Raw genomic sequence first — 11,747 nt, 5'->3', positions numbered from 1 at the left:
TTCTTACTTTGCTCTCAGTTCTCTACAAACAGTAAACCCAGAAGTAAGAAGTTGAATTCAGTCTTTCTCTGTTACTTTGCTCTCAGTTCTCAGTTTCGATTGTTTCATCTTATTAACCGCATGGGTTGATGTTGAATCAAAAAGAGGGGTTCATGGTTCTTTGCTTCAAAGAAGTTGTTATAACCATCAGTATTATTAGAGGAGCAGTTATGGGGGCTTTCTTTTATAACCCTTTCTTTCGCTGATATCAAATCAAGTGTTTTGGTGATATAATTTCAGAAATTGGTAATTGGGATTCTGAATTTTTTAGGTTAAAATCCTCACATTGAAAAGGTATCGATCTCGAAATCCATTGCAGCTAACCCTGATTTATCGATTATTGAGTCATTCCTTTGCATGTGTTATAATAAGATACGTGAGATTTCTGCAATTTGTGATATTAGGTTTGGGCAGAGTTATTGTTTTATAGGTTTATCAATTTCTAGGGTTTTTAGCTCCAACTTATTGGTTTAAACACTGATTTATCAATTATTTGAGTTACTCCAACATATTAGTTTTATGATATTGATTTCAATAGTATTTTCTCCCTTATTTATTGCTCTTAAAAATCTTGATGATTTATTAGCTTTGTTTTACAGGTATCAGAAGTTGCTCCTACTGGATCTGCCTGTGATGAAGGGTGGATAACCTTCAGGAACATACTATGAGAAATCAATGAAGCCTGAATGTTTTTTTACTGTATCCAATCAGGTGGTTCAATTACGTTCAATTAGTATGCATTACCAAATTGCAATCTGTTTCACAGGAAATTCCCTTATTGTTGTGTTACAAGCCAGCATATTAGATACGTAAGATTGTTGCAATTTAGGATTTTAGGTTTGGGCAGAGTTAAGGTTTTCTGGATTTATCAATTTCAAGGGGTTTTTAGTCGTACTTCTCAGCCACCAATGGTTCTTATAAGAATCTCTTCAAATTTTAGGACGGTGATCACTATTGTGTAATAAGAGATCAAATTGAATTAGATTTACGTATAATTTGGTATTTTAGTTAGATTTGGGTTTGTGGGTTAGGCTTAATTTGAGTGTGTGGTTTATCTTTTTCATATGAGTTTCATGTAATTGGTAGGTTTGAGTGCAAATAGTGCAAATAACCTTGATTCTGGCCCCTTTGCAGATTCTTCCTTTAGTTTGTATTATATTCACTAAAATTGTATTGATTTTAACCTAAAACGTAGACATATGCATTAGGAGGTTGCATTGTTTATTCATTAACATAAATACTCATACTCATTGCAAGACTGAACCTCCTAATTCCAAATCACATGTTAAACTCAAAAAATTTTAAACTTGCTCTGTGCAGATTGTTCCAACAGTTGGTGTTAGATTCTTAGCGGACGACATGGAAGATTATAAATCTAGAATGTAAACTAATGCACCCACAAATGAGGTAAGAACACTGCTTTCAGGTGAAAATTCTACGTTGTCAGCTTGGAAATGGATGAATGGTGAAAACTATTATTTAGAGAAAATAGCACTTTAGAAGTTAAAGGTATACTCATTTGATGTACACATGCAACAACTGAACTTGATTTAACCTTTGATGATGGTCTATTCTATTGTAGGAGGAAAGACAAGGGGCTTTGATGCAATTGACGCTGCTCTAGAAAGGGACAGTGATTGCATCGCCTGATTAATTTCCTAGAGACGTTCTTGCATTTGTCCACGGGGAAACACTCCAAGATGACAGGGTCATAAAAAGACGTGCACTTTGACTTTAAGATTTAAGAGTCATAGAACGATCATGATTGATCTGAAAGGCCCATCCGACGGTCCCAATCATCTGGATGGAGTTTTAAGCTTGGACGGTCAGCAGAAATAGGGTGGGGTGATATCTCGAGCTCTAAAATAAGCTTCTCTGTCTGAAAACAAAAGGATCTAACCTAATTCTCCCCTCTTTTCCTCTCTAAAATACTTTTCCTCTCACCTGAAAACCTTAAATTTTTATTTGCCTGTGTTTTTGATTTGCAATTTGTTGATTTTTCTCAGGTTTTATTCCGGGTCAAAATCGAACCAGATATATGTGAATCTTTTTAGGGTTGTTGTAATCGGATTGATGCAGCAAACCGGCTAGGTATTGAAATTTGTTGGGTTTTTTTCCTTCATTGTTTGGAAATTGATTGATTAATGGCAACCTTATATTCTTCTTCATCTTCACCGATGGAAAATCTTCCAATTTCTCACTCAGTTTCAATTGAAACTTTCCTGAAGTGATTTGTGTCTCAAATTTCTGATGATGTTCAGTTGGTTAAATTATAATGTACGGAGTGTGGTGTGTTACGTGTGTAGTGGAATCAATGCAGAAACATAAGCCTGTTTGCGAAGAAATTATGGTTACTTTTATCAATCATGCTTAAAATCTTTGTAAATAAATTGTGGTTTTAGTTTACAGTAAATTCCCTTTTCTTCTATAATATTTAATATATACCTGAATGTACAGAGAGTAGATTTACTTTCTAAGCCTTTGCGACATTACTTTGACTGTTGTTAGCTAAATTGTTCCTTCCATTTTCATTATAAAGTTGTTGTTTTTGTTCCTTTGTCTGATTTAGAACCTTACAAGTTACAATGTATGTTTTTTGAGCTTTGTGGAGGATGGCAAATTATATGTAGGAATGTAGTGGAATATTGATATGACGGGTACTGTATGGTGCATTGGGTAACATTTATTCTTCTACTCTTATATTTTGTTAATCAGCGATTCAGCATTCAGTAATTCTTGATTGAATGGTCATTGTATTTACTTTAATTACTTTTATATTGTTGACATTACATCATACACTCATTAATACTTCAGCGTTTCTCTAAGCTCTCTTCTAATGGTACCAATTCGAAACAAGGAAAAAGCTTCTCGATTGTTCATCTTATCTCTCACAAGGTAAACCAACGATTTATGCTTTTTTGGTTGTTTTATTTTGTATATCAGGAAACAAAGTTGATAGGGATACTAGGCCTTTTAGATTGGATGAGGGTGTTGAGCAATTAGACATTAGAGAACTTTCAGCATTTGAGCATCATCATAGCACCGAGATCAGGTCCCTTGGTGAGTCTGTTGGATGTGTTTATTTATGGAATGCTTGCAGTAGTAAGGTAACAACTTTTCTCGATTTTACTGTATTTGGCACAGTGTATTATTTACTGGATGAGTGAATTAGGTGTTTTATTGATATATGTAGGTAACTAAATTATGTGACTTGGGTGTGGGTGATAGTGTTTCAGTTGAATGGGCAAGCCATGGGATACAACTAGATGTTCCAACTAATAACGGAAACTTCCTTCTTCTGAATCCTTTTCCCATGCTTTCCGTCCAGGTAATATACATTCCTTCGATTTGTAATCTAGATGATAAATAGATGAGCAGTACAAGCAGAATGCGAATTTGGCATCGGGGACCGAAAGGTATCCTTAAGCTGGTGGATTTGTATCAGATATGGCTAAATCACGTGAAGAGTTTAGAGGTTATAAAGTTAGAGAAGGTCTTCTGAGTTCTGATCTACAAAATGAGATCTATGTACAAGAAGTTGAGGTTGCACAATTGTTTAGTGACCTTCAGATATTCAAAATCTGCTTTCAGGTATTCAAAAATAAGGTACACAAGCCCATTGCAACAAGTAATAATCTTGAAGATAAAAGTACTTTTAAAAGAAGTAAAAATTGAACACCTGAAAGACTTGGAAATAAAATATATTACTCTTCTTTAAGATCATGCACTCTCTTAACCAAATAGCATGGAAGGTGGTAAGCAGGTATGTGTATTTTTTTTATCTTTATTAATATAGTAATGTAGTGACTTCTAAATCTGATAGGACACTAATTGACTACTGACTGTGCAATTGGTGAGCTTTCTGAATAGAGGATCATCTAAGATATCCATCTGTTGATGGAGCAAAATGAGTAGATCTATACTGCTTGCTGCAAATTTATAATTTTTTTCTTATAACACCTGATTCTCTTACTACCAACAGGTCCTCTCTCCCCCTCCCCCAAAATTTAATTAATATATATGTTGCGTCATTATTGAGATAATTTTTTTGATACCACATAAATCATCTTTAACAGTCCTTCATTCTGAAACTTTTGATTATATGTATCCAATTAATAGAAAGTTAACATTGATACCACATAATTCGAGCATTACCGGGTACTGGAGGTCCAAGTTCCCGTTCGCGCTAATACCTGTAAGTTTCAAGGGGGAGAAAATGGATAATTAATCCCCATTAATATACAATGTCGGTGTAAAGCATATCACTCTTTCATCATGAATAATGAATCTGTGTAGGCTTTCGTCTTCAATTATATTAACTTATAGATTGATGTGCATGTAAATGATTGTGCGTACGATACCGGATCGTTAATATAATTGCTCAATTTCAAAATTTTCGGAATTGCATAGAATCATTACCAGATGTAGCTTTCTAGGATTTTTGTTGTTGTTGTTGTTGTTGTTTCAGTTCTCCCTTATTTTGATTCTTATTGTCAATGAAACTATATTATGACTATAGGTTCCGCGATGACTGAACTGGGACTAGATAATTCACTCCTGAATGAAAAACTCCATTTTGGGACACTCTAAGTTAGGTTAGCAAAATCCATCTTTGAACTGGGTTTCATTAGTAATCCAACCAAAATAGGAATAGACATTCCTCACAATGTTTTATTTTTTGCTGATTCAGTTTGTCAAGTGACAAGTATGCACAACTTGGATGATGATTCCTCCATACTGAAGGTATTCTACGATCTTAATTTTTTAGCGTCTTTAAAAATTAACGTTGGTTTAGTACTAAGAGATTTTTGTGGTAATTATTTGCAGGAAAAACTGCCAGTAGGGAAAATTACTGGACTGAAGTTTCTGATAACAGTGTAACATATCTCCAGCATTCCCCATAAGATTTATTGCTCATGTATTTACCTAATCACATAGTTAAGTCTCTCTCTTTGTGCCCCACTCAGACTTACGCAAGATTGTGGATTTGGTTGAGGTGCAGAGTTTCATATGGTTAGCACTGTCCAATTACAACGCTCAAACGTAAATTATACTAACTTTGACATGGTTTAAAGAGGGCCGAGTTTTCTCAGTGGGGAGTAAGCCGGTGGCTAGCTGTCATGGGGCAGGACGGGCCTATGCCTAGCATCAAAAAAAAGAAAAACTGTCCAATTACAAAATACCCTCTTTCCTGTCAAAGTAAATATTTTCTCTTCTATTTAGATTTATGTACTCAGGAAACCCTTGATATATTTGGTGACATATCTTATTCGGGCAGTTGATGGAAATATTTTGTTGCATCAAAGGGCTTTTGGCCATTATTGAATAAATAGTTGTGGGAATTATGGATATTATTTTGAGTTGTTACTCCTTGGGTTATGACTTTGTCATCCTGTTAATTTTGGTAATTCGTTTTTGCAGATTTGAGGTGTAGACTACATCGTCTAAGCTCATCTGGTTGAAATTTTCTACTGATTATCATAATCAGTAGACTACTGATTTTGACGTGGCTGAACAAAATTAGGCGATTGACCTGGATGAACAAAATTGGACGATTGGAGAGCTCTCTGTGTACTCGGTCCTCCAAGCATATAAGAGGTTTGTTGTTGTGGTGGTGTTGGTGTGTAGCATTCATTTGGGTTATAGGGCGAGAATGATGATGAAATGCGCCTAGGTTCAATCCGAAATGTCTGAGGTTGAGACACATACACAATTTGTGGTGAAGTAGTATTGCACTGTGTTTCTCGTACCACACTGTGATGTGTTTCTCGCACCACTGTTTCTGCACTTTCTTGCCATGATATGTGGGTTTCTTTACTTTCGTGCAATGATCTGTTGCTCCTGGTGAAATTGGAAGAATCTGACCCCCGCCCATCATCATTTGCAGTTGGACTTACAGTTAGAGTCAATCCAAACATTGTGTCTGCCTGCCATTTTCGTAGTTGTTCCAAGTGCATCGCCTCTACTTGCCGATTCCGCTAATGCAAATAGTTGAGTCGAATCGGAAACTCTTCCTCACTGGCAGTGACATTGTATTAAGGATAATCACGGTCCATACCTTGGGAAACAATGAGGATCGTGGTTGGATCACCTTGTGAAGTAATACTTTGCAGCTCCCAACGAATTTCAGGCATATTTGACGAGGATGATGAAGAACTTACGCCCGTCCTTGGATAAGTCATAAAGCTTGGCTCTTCTGGAGGTGGTTGGCTAGGAACGATATTTGGATTACGGGACATGTTTGATAACCCTGGGAAATCAACCCCATAGACGTGCATGTTTTTTGTCCCAACCACAGGCTTCGTAATTGACGTGTACCAGTTGACATACTGCGCTTTACTAATATCCAACTGTGTATTTAGTTTATACCTCTCCCAATCGGTTATTCTCAGCCGATAAAAATCTGATGCAGAGGTTTGCATTTGTAGCGGGTTAATTGCAATTGCAAATATACCTTGTATTTGGTACTGCACTCTTTCTGCCAGATACCAAACCCCTATTTGTGATTCCGGACTGTAAAAAACAACTCTACGCATAGAATAATCAAGAATACTTACTCCAACATCATCATTATACTGAGGTAAATCAACGTAAGGTGAACAACTACGTTGTTGTGGCTCCGAGTCATCTGATGTAACCTCTGCACAAAACTGGAACCAAAGACGTCGTTGTCAGTGTTCTTCTCTAAGTTGTTCTTCATATACATGTCCAACATTCGAAATCTAATTATCCCGTCTTTTAGGATTGGTTTACCAACACGGAAGTAGGTATACCACCAATACTGCAAATTACTCCATAATTTTAGTATTTAGTGATAATAATAAATTTAAAAATAATAATTTTGATATTTACCTCTATGATGCTCCAGAAACCTGTGAAGTTTCCGTCGCCCAAGGACGCTTTATCCAGCGCACAGTACAATTCTGCTAAAATTGCAGATCCCCAGTCATAATCTGGTGCTTTGTCGAGATCTTCTAACGCTTCAAGCTAACCAACATGAGCAACAGAAGTTGAGTTTAATGCCTGACCCAGTACCCATAAGATAAACATCCTTTCGAGTTCAGGATAGTCATCTGCATGTTCTGGGTTTGGTTAGGAAAATCTTCAAGGCCGCACATCTAATCCCACCTCCTTTCAAATCTTTATAGTCTCGACGCATATCGGATTCCACAAACGAGGGACAAAGCGTCTCCCATTTACTATTTGACATCCACTCGTCTTGGTTAAATGGTGGCGGGTTTCCCATTCCACTTGGAATCCCAACAATGAAATACAAATCAAGGGGAGTAATTCCTATTACAAGTATAATATCAACTATGATTAATTCTTTTGATTATTTAATAATTATTTAAAATTTTTAATTTAAGTTAAGTTAAAAACACTTACCAATTTCGAAATCCATAAAATGGAATGTGTGCGTCGTCATCCACCACCTTTCTACCACTGTTTTCGGAATTTTTTTGTTATGTTTTCTAGGCTTTATTCTATAAAGCGCACGCCAAGGATATCTGTCAACCCTTTCTCGGACTGCATCCGGTAGACCAACATAAACAACATTTAATTCTGAAAATCCACCTCTCGTGACATAATAATCCTCAGATCGTTCATGATGCCCCGACGCATGACCTGGGACTAATGGTGGAGCAACAACTATATTTAGGTTAGCAAACTCTTCTTCTCGATTTTGAGAAAAATCTACACCTGTGTGAGACAAAGTTGTCGATTCATTTTCTCGATCTCTTTTCTTCTTTATACTATTCACCGTTCTTCTCGCTACGTTCATATTATATTAGAAATTTTTGATTTAGAAGAGTTTTAAAAGAAGGAAATGGAAGTGGTGTGGCTGAAAATGAAATCATCAATAGAACGAATTTATAATGTTGAAATTCGACCGTTAGAAATATAGGCGTTAGAGAGTCGACCGTTAGAGACTTTGTGTCTAACACCCGAGTTAGGACGCCGAACGCCCGCGTCAGGTCTACGAACGCCCGCGTTTTGCCTTCCAATCCCGAGTCTGTCTTTCGGTCGCGCGCCTCTTCCAATGCCCTACGCTTTACCATAGTGGAAAACCCAGTTTGGCCATCCACGTGGCTCAACAAATGTTTGAGTTTGGCCATTGCCATAGGAATTGCTCTCAGTGGTTACATTATCGAAGGAAAGTTTTTCTTTGAAATTGCGGGACTTTAATTTAGCGGAAATTAGGGGGAGACCCAAAATAAATAATATTCTCATTGTCAGGCCCACAATTAATTTTCGGTACTGTGACACCCATAATTATTTCCGTGACACACAAAATTATCCGAAATTATTAAGAATCAATATATAACTCATTATGCATACTATTTTTTCAGGCATAATTCGTTATGCAGCCTAATTTTTCAGGGGTATAATTGGCAACGCAACTTGGATATAACATACCTACAAATTCGCGCCTTGGAATTTTACCAATTTTACATCGTTGGAAATCCTTTTAAGAGAGCTACGCAACGAGTACAAACAAGAATATCAAATTTTTGTTTTTCACGAAAAAATCGGAGGTGATCATCATTTTAGGCAAAATTCTCGAAAACTTGATACATAACCATTATGCAGCCACCAAAAAAGATGCATAACACATTCTGCAGGCGCATAACGAATTATGCAACAATTTTCTCGACTGCATAACAAAGTTATGCATCTATAACAAGTTATGTAGCCATTGTTTTGGTTGATTTTAGTGCGTACATAAAAAATTAATGCATAATGCATTATGCAACCATATTTTCGGATGCATAACAGGTTGTGCACATATTTTCTCGATGCATAAAAGATTGTGCAACAATTTTTCCTATGCATTATGCATTATGCAACCATATTTTCGGATGCATAACAGGTTATGCAGTTATTTTCGTGACTGCATAACATGTAATGCAGATATTATCATAGGTGCATGACAAGTTATGCAAGCTTATTTTTTGTTGGTTTCAATACTAAGCAAAAAGTAGCTGAATAACGTGTTATCCAACCGTTTTCTGAACTGCATAACAAGTTATGAAAAAAAATAGTTGTAGAACGTGTTATGCAACTAATTTCGAGAATGCGTAACAAGTTATGCAATAAATTTGTAGATGCATAATGCATAACCTGTTATGCATCACTATTCACACCTCCATTTTCTTTTAAATGCACGTCACACGCACACCAAACCCATTTACATTTCCATCTCCTTTGCCTTTCCACTGCATCATGCTTTTAGCTCCATTTTCTTTTAAATGCGTAACCCATTGAAACCAACATCAACACCACCATTGACTAATTTCTGAAGAAGTCATTTTATCGAACAACTGGTGTGTGTATGGCAAACAAGCCTTCACTCACACTAGAGCTAACTATTAGTTTTGGACACCCAATTGTTGTTCCTCAGCAAATATACACAAGAAACTTTTAGCTAAAACAAAAAACAATGTCTAACAAGCAGGTGCTAATTCATACTACTAACAGACTATTGAATCAACAAATTTGTAGATGGATTGGTCTCTTTTCTGAAAAACCCCGTACATACCTCATAATCATATGGTGTTCATACCTTCCCACTAAATTTTGGTACGGAGATAATCACATTTCTCATAGAAGGGAGGAGAAAACGAATTTTGACGATACCTGGAGCTGAGAAATTTCATTCCAAATCAAATGAAAATAGAAGAATATTTTGATGATAAATCAAAGAAAATTAGATGCAATCTTATCTTTCTTTTGTGCTTACTAGAGAATATTTAATCGCCTTTTCTTGACAGGAATGTATACCTGATCCTTGTGATTCCTATGAATTTGAAGACATCAACTCATGAATCTGTTCCTTTTCCCATTTAATCTCATAATCATGAAACCCATCACTTCAATCAAACCCCAACTCATGAATATGTTCACTATTATTCGCAGTACCAGCAGTCATATGATTAGTCTGTACAATCCCCTTATTATTCCCTAAGAACTCAAAATGAATCGCATATTGTGATTTATCACCTTCTAATCAAGATAAGGAAAGATTGAAATTCAAACCGTTTGTATTGCCGTCACGACATTTGATATTAGCTCCAAATGTACCGTACTAGTAGCGATTCTTTGTTCTCCATCTTCATCCACAAAGGGTAACCCAAATTAGGCTAAAACCACCATGTTTCTGTTTTTCAGAGAAAATCCTTAAATGGGTTTGTAAAACAAGGTTTGACAATCATAGATCTACAGCTAAAACTTGTTTTCATTGAAGAAATTCAGGATTTTTATGAAATCAGATCGGATTTGGAGATGGAGGAGAAAAAGAGAAGAAGAAGAAAGAAAAAGAGTACAATTTCAATTTTTTGGGTCGGGGAATATTTTTTCCTAAAAACTGGGTGCGCGCCTTTAGATTTCTGGGCGTGGGTTTCACAGTGGAAGAAATTTGAGAAATGGGTCTCCCTGTAATTTTCACGTGGCTCAGCAAATGTTTGAGTTTGGCCATTGCCATAGGAATTGCTCTCAGTGTTTACATTATCGAAGGACAGTTAGGTTTAGGGGTAGCTCATTTGGTTCTTCACTCTCACTCCCATTTAAGTCCAATTTTAGTGTTTTGAAACTGTCTATGTTTCAACACTTCGTCTTTTGGGTTGATCCTCAACTCTTTAGATTGTTAGTGTATGGTGAATTTTTTGTATATAATCCAGTAGATAAAATTTCTTAAAACCCTTTTGTTCCCTTTGTATATATTTTGCTAATCCAATATGATCTCGGCTGACATATGTTGGATTCTTGCCTTGAATAACGGAGTTCTAATATTGCTTTCGCCGAAATCGGGTATTCTCTTTCCTTTTTCTCTACTCAGCATGATCCTCTTCATATGTTGTATTATAATTTTTTTCATATTTTGAAACATTGAGGACAATGTTTAGTTTAGGTTTGGGGGTGAAAAGTAGATACTATGATAATATGCCATAGTTGAAAAAAAAAAAAGCAGAACTCCTTCTTTTTGAAAAAATTTAAAAGTTCCAAAAAATAAAAAATAAAAAAATTATAAAAATGGAGCTCATTTACCTTGAAATGTTGACTCTTGTGCAAATATGTATTTTTATTAGGAGTCTTAGTCTAGATATTTAGGCACCCTGATTCTAGCACAATTCACATAGTGATAAGAAATTTGCACGCGCACGATCTACCAATACATGTATAGCCTCATCCTTGAGGTGTTCTATCGGAAGTTTTAGTTGCCAATCACTTTAGAATACTATATATATATATATATATATCAACCATATGTTTACATAGAAATTGACTGCTAAAAGAATTCGATTGAGGTCTTTTTATAGCACAATCACAAGACAGAGGAGTAGCAGTTTCGGGTGGCATTAACACACACTTAATCCATGCCTACCCTTTTAATATGAAAGCGGAAACCTTTTGAATTTTTGATAAGGATGGCACTTACTTTGTGTTGGCAAAAAATGTGATACTTAGAACCATGTTTAACAGTGAAAAAAGGTGTGTTCACTTGCTTGTAAAGGAAAGCAAAAAAGGTACAAAAAAACATTTGGTTTTAATGGTTATCCATTTTATTACAAAGAACCAAAAAATTAAAGATCCATTATCCACCTTAAAAGGAGCAACAATACAACTTTATCATGAAAACCTTCATAAAATGCTGAAAATGTAATACTATAGGACACATGCTAAATGGTACGATTCAAAACGCAAGTCAA

The 11,747-nt window shown here is 35.8% G+C and overlaps 1 long non-coding RNA gene across 19 annotated transcripts; it reads left to right on the top strand.

The window, feature by feature from the left end:
• On the top strand, positions 1 to 6,601 carry LOC113355392. Of its 19 annotated transcripts, none has more exons than XR_003362397.1 (11): positions 1 to 333; positions 639 to 750; positions 1,360 to 1,446; positions 1,622 to 1,879; positions 2,046 to 3,146; positions 3,233 to 3,802; positions 4,159 to 4,234; positions 4,559 to 4,634; positions 4,730 to 4,782; positions 4,867 to 5,238; positions 5,461 to 6,601. It is a non-coding gene; the product is annotated as an uncharacterized LOC113355392 (long non-coding RNA). The 19 variants fall into 19 exon arrangements; XR_003362403.1 differs by having other exon boundaries at positions 3,233 to 4,234; positions 4,867 to 4,916; positions 5,042 to 5,238; XR_003362400.1 differs by having other exon boundaries at positions 2,046 to 2,130; positions 2,983 to 3,146; positions 3,268 to 4,634.
• The last annotated feature ends 5,146 nt before the right edge of the window (positions 6,602 to 11,747 follow it).

The sequence above is a fragment of the Papaver somniferum genome, chromosome 3 (assembly GCF_003573695.1).
Source record: "Papaver somniferum cultivar HN1 chromosome 3, ASM357369v1, whole genome shotgun sequence".
Lineage (NCBI taxonomy): Eukaryota > Viridiplantae > Streptophyta > Magnoliopsida > Ranunculales > Papaveraceae > Papaver > Papaver somniferum.
The sequence above is the reverse complement of the archived record's forward strand: the minus strand, read 5'-3'. Positions and strand labels throughout refer to the sequence as shown.